Here is a 13,766-nt window from a genome sequence, read left to right on the forward strand (position 1 = left end):
CCCTCCGAGCCTGCGTGCTGCACCTGCAAAAAGCCAAGCAAAAAGGAACATGCTGAGACACCACTGGAAACATTAGCCCGCCCGCACCAATCCCTGTCTTGGCCTCCTTTACCTCCACAGCTCGCCCAGCCTCTGTCAGGTTGGGTGGCTTCATCAAGGCTTGCACACCACCTGCGAGACCCAAACAACAGGGGTTGCTGAGAACTTCACCGGTAACACAACACCCGGAAAAAGAGCCGCCACTTCACACCACCAATTGCAGCTCACCTCGCCCGAGCCTGCTCCGGTGCTCTCATCCACCTCACTTTGGACCTGCAAGTAAGAAAAAATATCCATCCTGTAGTCCCATAGCCAGCAGTCACCTCTGCCCTCTAATACCATGCACTGACCCACCTTCTTACAGCACATCGCTCGGCTCTCCTGCAGCGCCCCTTGGTGCACACCTCATCCCTCTGCATCTGCAAAACCAAGAATATATGAAACGAGTCACCCAGATGCAGAGCAATACCTTGACTGTTCCAGAGATCTCATTCCCATTTCCAAATGCCACCTAGAGCCTGCCATTAAGCAAACCAAAACAAAACCCTCATTTAGGCACAACACAGAAAAATGCCTTAGCACCTTTGAGGTGGCACCTACTTCACTAGCCCCAAACAGCCCCTCCCCACATGGCTCTCTACAGAGCTGTCCACACAAACTGCTAATGGCTCCTTGATCCTAGATGACCGTACAACCTTTGCCTCAGTCTTGGCAAAGCAACATACTAATCCTTGACTCTCACGGCTATTCCACCTGCCCCCGACTCTGCACCCCCGGGCAGGGCAGCTCCTAGCCAAACACACACAGACCAATGCTCCACACAATGCTACAAGCAACACGGCTCAAGGGTGAGAGAAAAAACTCTCAGCGAGAAGAATGACAATCGAATGGAAGACACCGTCAGGCAAGGTGAACTGCGGGACCTTGATGTGAGAGGGCTCTACAGCGAGCCCAGAGAGTAGAATGTCATGGCCTGTGACAAGATGTTACTCCCACAAGTACTAAGATGGACACGCAAGAAGCCTGGCATCAAGCCCTAAGAACATAACACAGGGAACAAATCCCACTCTGCAGAAACAGGTACCTGGGGAGCAGAACTGCTCACACAGCCAGGAATGATGCCACAGAAGAGGACCATCTGGAAACTTCCCAGATGCAAGAGCAACCCACACTTTAAGCTCACAATGCAAGACAAGAAGCACCTGATCAGCACTATGAGGATGACTACAGGCATTCAAGACCCTAGGAGTGGCTTCTGAAGGGTGCGCAGTAGTTCTCAAGTGCAAAGACGATGTCAAGAGCCACGGAAAGTCTAAGACACAGAAGACAGACCACACAAGTGACAGACAGGCTGGAACCGCCCTGCCTGGCCCACCCTAGCATCATGCTGACATGGAAGCCGCTGCTCCCTTGACCTGCCCAAAGGGGACCATCCAAGGATGGCCCCCTCCCCTACATTCTCTTTGAAACCCCTTCCCTGCAATTGCCAACCTCATCACCTCCCCCCACTGACCCCTCTCTCCAGCCCTGGTGCCTCAACTTAGCTTTCAGACAGCCAGGAGTCCGCATCCATCCTCAACAGCAACAGCCACAGTCAGCCCACTGGACTAATCCACCCGTCACCAGGTTCCTCTCCATCTTCTGCAAGACAAAACCAAGCCACACACACGACGGCGCCGGTCAGCCAGCATCACATTGGTCAATGCGGACCTTTCCCTCAACATCCTCCAACTCAGATGCACTGTGGCATTCTGTGCTGATTCTGGAGTTGTATGCTGTGACTGTTGTCACTTGAGGCACCTAGGATACCAAGAGACACAGATACCATTGTTCTTGCGAGAAGTCACTGGCCCTGGGCTCCTCCTCTCTACTACCCAGCTCACCTCAAACACTCTTCCAATTGCAAAGGCAGCCCCCACCGAACCTGCAAAATCAAAGGAGAAATACTTCAACTGAGCTGCCATGTAATGCATTCTTTTTAAAAGCCAAGGAAGGCTCACCTTCCGATACAGCTTGTCAGCCTGCAGCATGACCCCTCTGACCCTGTGTTCACCACCTGCAAACACCCAACAAAATACACATGCCAATATACTGCCCAAAACAAGAGCCTGCCCGCACCCATCACAGCCCCCATGTCAGTTCACCTTGGCCAGTTGCATGCGCTTCCTCTGCTGTTTTGAGGTTGCCATGTTGGTACTTGCACAACACCTGTAAGACCCAAACAAGGGATGATTCTAACTTGAACCAGCAGTACAACCCATGAGAAATAGCTACTGCCTCAGCCCACCAGTCACTGCTCACCTTGCCTAGAGACAGCTCTGGTGCTGGTATCCCACAGTGCTCCTCCCTTCAGACCTTCAAATAAAAAATAACACACACCACTACCACCAATCAAGTAACATCTACAGTATCACCAGATAGTCATCAACCAGATATTCCCTTTAATACTATGCATGGACCCACCTTCTTACAGTGCTCTGCTCAGCTCTCCTACATCACTCTCTGGAGTGCCACTTGTCACCCTGCAACAACATTATCAACAAGTCACCTGGATGCAGAGTCATACCTGAACAATTTCAGAGGGGTGGTTCCCATTTAGGAATACCAGTGAGACACAAACTAGGGCCTGCCATTAATGAAGAAAGCAAAAACACCAAACCAAAGCTTGGAGCCCCACCATAAAATAAAACCCTGCACACCTTAATATGCTATCTCCTTTCCTACCACTGAACATACTCTCCCACAGGGCCCTGCTCATCCCCATAAAACACTATTAAAACAAGCAGTCCACACAACCTGCGAATGTCTGCTCGATCCCAGAGCGCTGCACAACCTTAGCCTCAACAGCCTAGACATATCGACACAACAACCATAGACTACTAACACTAGGCCACAGGCCACCAGCTGCACACCCCCAGGGCCAGGGCAGCTCCAACCGACACACATGCAAGCACAGACAGATGCAGCATGGAACCCCACAAACATGCCTCAAAGGTGAGAGAAAACTCTTGGCAAGAAGAGCGCTGCCGCAATGGAAGATGTCATCAGGCAAGAAGACCTGAGGGACCTCGATGGAAGGAGGATCTACAGCAAGTCCAAAGAAAAAAAACCATCACAAGCCGCAACAAGAAGTTTCTTCTTGGAAAACTGAGGATATGAACGCTCAAGAAACCTGGCTTCAAGACCTACAAAAGAAAGGACGCAGGGAAGAAATCCAAGTCTGTGAAAAGAGACAGCTAGAGAGCAGAGCTGCTCAAAGCCACAAACCACACCACAAGATAAGATCATCCGGAAACTTCTGACATGCAATACCAATCCACACACTTCAAGCTAGTAATGCAAGACAAGGAGTGCCTGATTTGCACTGTACTAATGAGTCCAACCATTTGAGACTGTACAGATGGTGCCCAAGCCATGTGCCACACTCCTTGAGCACATATACAGCTTCGAGACCCAAGGAAGGTCTAAGATGCAAAGGACAGACTGCACAAACACCACAACAGACAAAGGATGGAGCCACCCTGCCCAGCACATGCTAGCAGCACAATCGTGAATAACCCACTCCTGTTACCTGTCCAAAGGGTTTGCTTCCTGGACAGCCCCCTCCCCCCACACTGTCTTTAAAACCCCTTCCTGCAACTGCCAACCTTGTCCTGCCCCCTCCACAGACCCTTCTTCAGTACCCCGTCTTCAACTTAGCTTTCAGGGGGCCAGGAGCCTGTATCCATCCTGAACAAGATAAATCACACTCAGCCCACAGGACGGTTCCTGCAGTCACCAGCGTCCTCTACATCATCTGCAAAAGAAAACCCAACAACCTAATGAACCTAAACAAAAAACCAATCCACAGACAACACCACCAGCACTCAGCATGGCATCGGCCAATACAGACCTTCCCGCAAAATCTCCACCTCGGTCCCACTCATGCGCTCCATGCCAATTCCAGACTCTGATGCTGTTGCTGTGGTCACTTGAGGTGCCTAGGATACTAAGAGACACATCATTACCTTTCTGCTTGTGAGAAAAATCACCAGCCCCATGCTCTTCCTCTCTGCTACCTAGCTCACCTCAAATACTCATCCAGTTCCAAACGCAGCCCCCATTGAACCGGCAAAACCAAAAGAGAAATACTTCCACCAAGCTGCCATGTAATGCTTTGCTGTTAAACGCCAAGACAGGCGCACCTCCTCGGCCATCTCGTCAGCCTGCAGCATCACCCCCCTGACAATGCTTAGGGCACCTGGAAACACCCAAGCAAAAAGACACATGATGAAATATTACCCAAAAGGAAAGCCTGCCTGCACCCGTGCCTGCGCCCTGCTGCTTCACCCTGGCCGGTTGCCTGGGCTTCATCTGCTGCTGTCAGGGTGCCACAATGACAATAGCACACCACCTGTAAGACCCAAATGACAAGGGATAATTTTTACTTCAAACAGCAATACAACCCCTCAAAACAGCCACTACTTCAGGCTGCCAATCACCTTGCCCAAAACACCTCTGGTGCCCATATCCCATGGCGCTCCTCCCTTTGTACCGTCAAATAAAAAAATACCATCCATAGTAAAGTCATATAGCCACTAGTCACATCTTCCCTCTAATATGATGCACCAACCCACCTTCTTACACTACTCCACTTGGCTCTCCTATGTCACCCTTTGGTAGGCTGGTCATCCCTCTGCATCTACAAAAAACATATTATCCAAGAATCCACCGTGATGCAGACTGATACCTTAACAATTCCAGAGAGCTTCTTCCCAATTGGAAATACCATTGAGACACCAGCTACAGCCTACCAGGAAAAAACCCAAACCACTAACATACCCCCCCCCCCCCCAAAACCTTTAAGCCCACCACATAAAAAGCCTTAACACCTTGAGATATAATCCACTTCGCTACCCCTGAACAGACCCTCCCACACAGCCCCGCACCTCCCCATGAAAACACACAACCTACTAGCAACTACTCCATCCCAGAAAACTGTACAACCTTAGCCTCAATAGTCTTGGCATATCAACATATTAACCATAGGCTCCGATCACTATTCCATCTACCTTGACAAGACACCCCCAGACAGGGAGGCTCCAAGCCAACCGCACAGAAGCTCAGGTTGACTCCGCACAGAACCCTGCAAACAGCAGGCATCAAAACCAAGGAAAACCTCTCAGCCAGAGGAACAACTCCCAGACAGCAGATGCTGTGGGCACAAGAGCACCTGTGGGACCATGACTGTGACAGGAAGAGGCTCTATGACCGCTCCGGAAGAGTATAATATCACAGCCCGTGACAAGACATTACTCACAAAACTGAGAAGATGAGTGTGCAAGAAGTCTGGCTTCGAGACCTATGAAGGTAACAACGCAAGAAAAAATCCAAGTTGGCAAAAAGGCACAACTATACAGCAGAGCTGCTCACACAGCCTGCAATGCCACTGCAAAAGAGGACCATCCAGAAACTTCCGAGATGCAACATGGATCCATGCTTGCAAAAAGAAGCGCCCGATTGCCATTATGCCGATGACTACAGGCATTCAAGACCCTAGGATAGCGACCGAGGCACATGCAATGCTCCTTGAGCACAAAAAGAGCAGAGAGCTAAGTAAAGTCTTAGACACAGAAGACATACTACACAAACACAGACAGGTTGGAACCGCCCTACTCAACACATTAGCTTCATGCTGAAGAACAACCCACTGGCTTTCCCTGCCCAAAGGGGACCGTTTTGGGACAGGCCTCTCCCCTATGCTGTATTGGAAACTGCTTCCTGCAACTGCCAACCTCATCCCCTCCCTCTGCAGACCCCTCTCCAGCACCCATGCTTCAACTTAGCTCTCAAACAACCAAGAGCCCAAATTGATCCTCAACAAGAAAAACAACACTCAATCCACAGAATTAATCTGGCAGATGAAGAGGAACCTTGCAACATCTGCCAAAAAACCCACATAAACAAAAGACCCCAAACCAAAAACCAATCCACAGACAACACTGGCAGTCAGCATCAAACATCAATATGGACATTTGCCACAACATCCCACATCCCTGACATGCTGCAGACCTCCGCTTGCCTGCTCCTTGCCCATTCGAGAGGCGGACACTGTCACCATTGTTGCTTGAGGCGCCTAGGATACCGAGAGACAACATTAACATTGCCCTTGCAATAAATCACCAGGCCCCGCTCCTTGTCTCTGCTACATGGCTCACCACACAGGCTCACCCATTTCCAAAGGCAGCTCCCAAAGAGCCTGCAAAACCAGAGACAAACTCTTCAACAGAGAGCCCTAATTGCTTACCAAGCACCCTATGGAATTACAGAGCCTGTCATCCAACAGAAAAAAATCACAATGGCATGACACTAGCTCAAAGATCTAAGATAGACACCTTACAACTACAAAAACTGATGATAAAAACACAGAGGAACAAGGACCACAGAACATAACTACTGCTACTGACACTAGAGCAGACCTCATAGAGCACTTGGAGAGAAAAGAATGTCAGAGAGCAATACAAAAACCTCACATGCCCAGGACTGCAATAAGAGACAAACCCCTGGCTGGAGACTGTTACAAGTGCACTTCAGATGCATCTTCTTCTCAGAAAAATACCAGGTAAGACAGTGATGCAAGCCTACACAGAAAAAAGTGCATACTTGACACCTCTAAGTAATGAGGACTGTGACACAGGGACCAACAGTGAAGGGATGGACATGAAAATTAAATCAGGGAATGAATGATGTAAAAGGTAAAGACAAACACAGACCTCAAAGTTCTGGAGAATATATCTTAACATACCTTAACATACCTAAAGCTTTCCAAGACAAGCCTCGTCCAACATTCAGAGCCACACAAGGCTACGCAGAGGCCCAGACGGTTCATGCCTCATCTCACGTGAATGCGGTCAGGCTGCCCATCAGCCATGGTGAGACTGAAATAGAACAGGCCTCGCTTACACCCAAAACAAACTGTGAAACTCATCCGAGAAATGCTGATGAACCCACCTCCCTTTCCCAACTACCCTCTGGTCCCAAAACTTTGGGAACCCCTTCTCTCCTGAACTGTCAAGGAAGGCAGGCTGTTCCTGCCTGACAACTCCTGCCCTGTATTTGCACCCCTAAACTCCCTTTATCAATTGCTCCTCAATAGCTGTTCTTCCAGTCCCTGCCTGGCATGCTGTGACCACCTCCTGTCGTGTATCTTCCCATAAACTCTGGGCTCTGTCACAAGCCTGCAAAATAAATGATGTCTGAACACCTACATTATAAATAAATTCTGCTGTGAACCATTAAGACTCCAACAGACAAAAAGCACTCTGTGGGCAATCGGGAAAAACAATAAGCTGCTCCATATGCTGAAAAATGTTATAGCTTATGCCCATGCTGCTTTTCTGAGAAATGCTTAAACTCTATATAAAGATACATACAAGATACTCACCTGAATCTGTAACTAAGTCATTCCACTAACAGTCCTATTAAGATATAAGGACTTAGATGGTACACAGGAAAACCAATTAATTATCAAAGTTATGTCTTGAACAAAGACAAAGTCCAGCAAAACACAAAGCACTTACAATTAAAACAAGTTACTGTTAAACCAATTGGCTGCCCCTAAAAACCTGATACAAAATTACCAAACTGAGAAAGAAAAAGCCAGACACAAGTCTACTTTCTATTATATATGAAACTGAACATCAAAAAGTCCTCAGGTCCTTACCTCAAAGAAACACCTCTGCTTCTGTAAACCTCAAACAATGCCTGCCCACACACAAAAAACAGCCTAAAAGCTCCTATTAACTGAAAAAGCATGAGAACACTGATACTGCAGAAGCCCAGGAGCAGAATGAGCTACCTGAGCCGAGGCTGTGGCTTAAATACCCCGGGCCCCGCCCACCACCCCACCCACAGTCACCTGGGAGAGGGGAGGGGCAAAACACCAGAAGGCATAAAGGCTGTCGGAGGAGCAACAGGAATTGCCTTACCTGCCACAAGATAATGGCATGCAAAGGGCTGAAGAGAGAAAGCGACCCTTACCAGAAATGACAATATCTGCTCTTTTATGACACCTATGGCATTGACAATGTGACCGGGTAGGAAATTAAGCTTCATTTATCTAGAGTATAAGTAGAAAAAGATAAATACTATACTAAGCTATATAGGAAAACAGCTCATTAAATGCAATAATGATGTTACTATTTAAAATTATATGTGCTTTAGTGTCCCATCAAAAAAAGACCAAAATGCTATAGGGTTAGGCTTCAATTCTAGCAGTACCACAGGTGCTACCTAACTTCTGCCAAAATGGTATTCGCAATAGGACCAAATGACAAAGCAGAATTAGATCCTGTAAGAATTCCTTGGCAAAAATATGTCAGATCGGCAAGTAAATTACTGGCTATGAATTGCCGACGATGCACAGGCACCCAGACGGTCGCTCCGACTGACTCCCTTAGCGGAAGCAGATGACTCCCAAAAGAGAGAAAAAATAAAAATCCTGTGAAAATACAGGAAATATATCAGAAACTATACCAACCAGCCTAATTAACACCTAAGCAACCAGAAGAAGAATAAACTGCAAAACACAACAAAAAAATGTGCTGGGAGATGCATCAATGAAAACAGATGAGGGCTATCTGTTTCTCTGAAAAACTCAAGAGGAGATCGGAGCTGATGATAGACATTTTTGGGGTACAGGCTGCCAAATAGAAACATGCTATAAGACAGAAAAGAAATTGCCTACTGTAGAGCACAAAGATGGCTTTGATAAAAGTTCTGACAGAACGAGAGGTGTCATCACAGGGATTAGAGACGTCCCGAGAGGGCCGGCGAGACTAAACGAGTCGCTGGGATGCAATGAGCTCAAAAGGGAATTGAACAAAGTACAGATGTCCTCAGGGGACCGTGGACTGAACGGAGGTGCACTGAACGGGTGAGAGGACAGACAGAACGACCGGGGTAACAGATGCGGACTCAGGAAGGGTTCTGAGGGGACAAGAGGACTGCAGAGTGCCCTCCTGAGCTGGAACGGGGCTCTGAGGCATAGGGGATGTCTCGCGAGAGCTCGGCAAAGGGAGCGCACGAGTTCTGAGGGGGCCCGAGAGACCAAAGAAGCCTCAGAGATAACAATGAGGAACTACAAAGGGGATTTGAACTCGAGTGTCCCCTGGTGCTTTCTGCCAGAGGCTCCAGGCAGGGCCATTCTCCCCGGCTGCGCTGTGGAGCACAGTTTTTACAGGCTGTGCTGCCCGGACTGGCCCAAGGGCTGCTGCATGAACTATCTCCCATGTAATTGGTGAACTCCATACCAAATTCCGCCACATGGGTCGTGTGCACCTGACTTCATCTGGATCTTTGGATAACTGCTCATTGTTCAGGTCACTATAAATCACCTGCAGCACGCCTAATTCCCTCAGGTACTGGGTACCTCTCTCCATGGTGCTCCATTTGCCCGGCCGATATAGAACATCCTCCTTGAAGGGATACCTTTCCTGCACGCCTGACAGAAGTCGCCTCCAGAGGCTGAGGGCTTGTGCCCCTTTTCCAATTGCTTTGTCAATGCCCCTTTCCCTAGAAAGGGATCCCAGCTGCTTGGCTTCCTTACCCTGTGATTCCAGGCTGCTGGCCCCATTATCCCAGCATCGGAGCAGCCAGGTGATGATGTGCTCACCTGTATGACGACTGAAATCTTTTCACATATTTCGCAGCTCACTCAGGGATAGGGATTGGGTGGTTACCATCTCATTTATGGGTTCTGCCTGTCCTGTTCTCGTGATGGCCCTGGTTCATCTTCATCCCTTATTACACGAGCTGATTTTCTTGTGTATTTTTTTCATGTCTGTAGGGCCAACTAATACGAGCAAGGGTTGGTTTTCTGGTTTAGGCACAGTGCCTGTCACCAGGGTTGGAGTAGACACAGTGCCAGCTCCTAGGGAGACAACTCTATCCCAGCCAAAACCAGGACAACCAGGCCACTCCAGTGGAAGTGGCTCGGGTGGATCTGGAGTGGGAAGGTGTCCTGGTTTCGGCTGGGATAAGGTTAATTTTCTTCCCAGTAGCAGGCATAGTGCTGTGTTTTGGATTTAGTAGGAGAAGAATGTTGATAACACACTGATGGTTTAGTTGTTGCTCAGTACTGCTTATGCCAGTCAAGGACTTTTCAGCTTCCCATGCTCTGCCAGGTGCACAAGAAAGTGGGAGGGGGCACAGCCAGAACAGTTGATCCAAACTGACCAAAGGGCTATTCCATACCATATGACGTCATGCTCAGTATATAAACTGGGGGTGGGTTGGCCGGGGAGCAGAGCAACAGGTGCTGATCGCTACCACGACAGTGCACTGGCAGCAATATCGCACCAACCGAGACTCCCTGATTCCCATCCGTAACCTGATTCGTCGACTGGAGAGCTAGGGAGTGATCAGCAAGACTCGCTCACCCTTTAACAGTCCCATATGGCCAGTGCGAAAGTCTAATGGGGAGTGGAGACTAACAGTGGACTATCGCGGCTTGAACGAAGTTACACCACCACTGAGTGCTGCCGTGCCAGACATGCTAGAACTTCAACGAACTGGAGTCAAAGGCGGCCAAGTGGTATGCCAGAACTGACATCACTAATGCATTTTTCTCCATCCCTTTGGCAGCAGAGTGCAGGCCCCAGTTTGCTTTTACCTGGAGGGGTGTTCAGTACACCTGGAACCGACTGCCCCAGGGGTGGAAGCACAGCCCCACCATTTGCCATGGGCTGATCCAGATGGCACTGGAACAGGGTGAAGCTCCAGAACACCTGCAGTACATTGATGACATCATTGTGTGGGGCAACACAGCAGAAGAAGTTTTTGAGAAGGGAAAGAAAACAGTCCAAATCCTTCTGAAGGCTGGTTTTGCCATAAAACAGAGTAAGGTCAAGGGACCTGCACAGGAGATCCAGTTTTTAGGAATAAAATGGCAAGATGGACGTCGTCAGATCCCAATGGATGTGATCAACAAAATAACAGCTATGTCCCCACCAACCAGCAAAAAGGAAACACAAGCCTTCTTAGGCATTGTGGGTTTTTGGAGAATGCATATTCCAAATTACAGTCAGATCGTAAGCCCTCTCTATCAAGTGACCCGGCAGAAGAATGAATTCAAATGGGGCCCTGAGCAACAACAAGCCTTTGAACAAATTAAACGTGAGATAGTTCATGCAGTAGCCCTTGGGCCAGTCCGGGCAGCACAGCCTGTAAAAACTGTGCTCCACAGCGCAGCCGGGGAGAATGGCCCTGCCTGGAGCCTCTGGCAGAAAGCACCAGGGGAGACTCGAGGTCGACCCCGAGGGTTTTGGAGTCAGGGATACAGAGGATGTGAGGCCCGCTATTCTCCAACTGAGAAAGAGATGTTGGCAGCATATGAAGGGGTTCGAGCTGCTTCAGAAGTGGTTGGTACTGAAGCACAGCTCCTGCTGGCACCCCGACTGCCGGTGCTGGGCTGCATGTTCAAAGGGAGGGTCCCCTCTACACATCGTGCAACCGATGCTACATGGAGTAAGTGGGTTGCACTGATCACACAACGGGCTCAAATAGGAAACCCCAGTTGCCCAGGAATCCTGGAAGTGATCATGGACTGGCCAGAAGGCAAAAATTTTGGAATATCACCAGAGGAGGTGGTGACACGTGCCGAGGAGGCCCCACTGTATAATAAACTGCCAGGAAATGAGAAGCAATGTGCCCTGTTCACTGATGGGTCCTGTCGTCTTGTGGGAAAGCATCGGAGGTGGAAAGCTGCTGTATGGAGTCCTATACGACAAGTGGCAGAAACTGCTGAAGGAGAAGGGGAGTCGAGTCAGTTTGCAGAGGTGAAAGCCATCCAGCTGGCTTTAGATATTGCTGAAAGAGAAAAGTGGCCAGTCCTTTATCTCTATACTGACTCATGGACGGTGGCAAATGCCCTGTGGGGGTGGTTGCAGCAATGGAAACAAAGCAACTGGCAGCACAGAGGCAAACCCATCTGGGCTGCTGCATTGTGGCAAGATATCGCTGCCCAGGTAGAGAACCTGGTTGTAAAAGTTCGTCACATAGATGCTCATGTACCTAAGAGTCAGGCCACTGAAGAACATCAAAACAACCAGCAGGTGGATCAGGCTGCTAAGATTGAAGTGGCTCAGGTGGATCTGGACTGGCAACAGAAGGGGGAATTATTTATAGCTCGGTGGGCCCATGACACCTCAGGCCATCAAGGAAGGGATGCAACATATAGATGGGCTCGTGATCGAGGGGTGGACTTAACTATGGACAGTACTGCACAGGTTATCCAGGAATGTGAAACATGCGCTGCAATCAAGCAAGCCAAGTGGTTCAAGCCCCTCGGGTATAGTGAACGATGGCTGAAATATAAATATGGGGAGGCCTGGCAGGTTGATTATATCACGCTCCCACAGACCCACCAAGGCAAGCGCTATGTGCTCACCATGGTGGAAGCAACCACTGGATGGCTGGAAACATATCCCATGCCCCATGCCACCACCCGCAACACCATCCTGGCCCTTGAAAAGCAAGTCCTGTGGCGACATGGCACCCCAGAAAGAATCGAGTCAGACAATGGTACTCATTTCCAAAACAACCTCATAGACACCTGGGCCAAAGAGCACGGCATTGAGTGGGTGTATCACATCCCCTACCATGCACCAGTGTCTGGGAAAATCGAGCGATACAATGGATTGTTAAAGACTACCCTGAGAGCAATGGGTGCTGGGACATTCACACCTTGGGATACACATTTAGCAAAAGCCACCTGGTTAGTCAACACCAGGGGAGCTGCCAATCGAGCTGGCCCTGCCCAATCAAAACTTCTACATACTGTAGAAGGAGATAAAGTTCCTGTAGTGCACATGAAAAATATGCCGGGGAAGACAGTCTGGGTTACTTCCCCCTCTGGCAAAGGCAAACCCATTCGTGGGATTGCTTTTGCTCAAGGACCTGGGTGCACTTGGTGGGTGATGCGGAAGGATGGGGAAGCCCAATGTGTACCTCAAGGGAATCTGAATTTGGGTGAAAATAGTCAATGAACTGAATTGTATGATGTTAATTGCTATATAATACTGTATGTTATCTCTTAACTGTATGTTAATATAGTAATAATGTTAATATAATAATAGAGTATGTTAATGTTAAGTATATAATGCTGTATGTTATGGCTGCTATATGCCCCATCAATGGTATTACAGTAAGAATTGCCTGGCTTAATGAAAATGAACTTTGATGAAACCGTGTTGAAATGAGAACTGGCTTCAGCATACAGCAATCCAACACTGCACACCACCTCTCCTGCTCTGAAAGACTGTGATGACGGATGGAACCCAAAGTCCTGGGCTAAATGAACTCAATGGACATTTTAGAGGGATGGCCCGTAGACGAAGGGAATGATATCTGTGTGTAGATATCAAGATAGGGAAAGTGGTAGTGATTAATTAGAACACATTGGAAAGGGGAGGCCCTGTGCATGGTGTAAATGGTATAGAAAAAGGGGTGGATAGTGTCCTGGTTTCAGCTGGGATAAGGTTAATTTTCTTCCTAGTAGCAGGCACAGTGCTGTGTTTTGGATTTAGAATGAGAAGAATGTTGATAACACGCTGATGGTTTAGTTGTTGCTCAGTACTGCTTATGCCAGGCAAGGACTTTTCAGCTTCCCAGGCTCTGCCAGGTGCACAAGAAAGTGGGAGGGGGCACAGCCAGAACAGTTGATCCAAACTGACCAAAGGGCTATTCCA

Source organism: Pelecanus crispus, chromosome 1 (assembly GCF_030463565.1).
Source record: "Pelecanus crispus isolate bPelCri1 chromosome 1, bPelCri1.pri, whole genome shotgun sequence".
Lineage (NCBI taxonomy): Eukaryota > Metazoa > Chordata > Aves > Pelecaniformes > Pelecanidae > Pelecanus > Pelecanus crispus.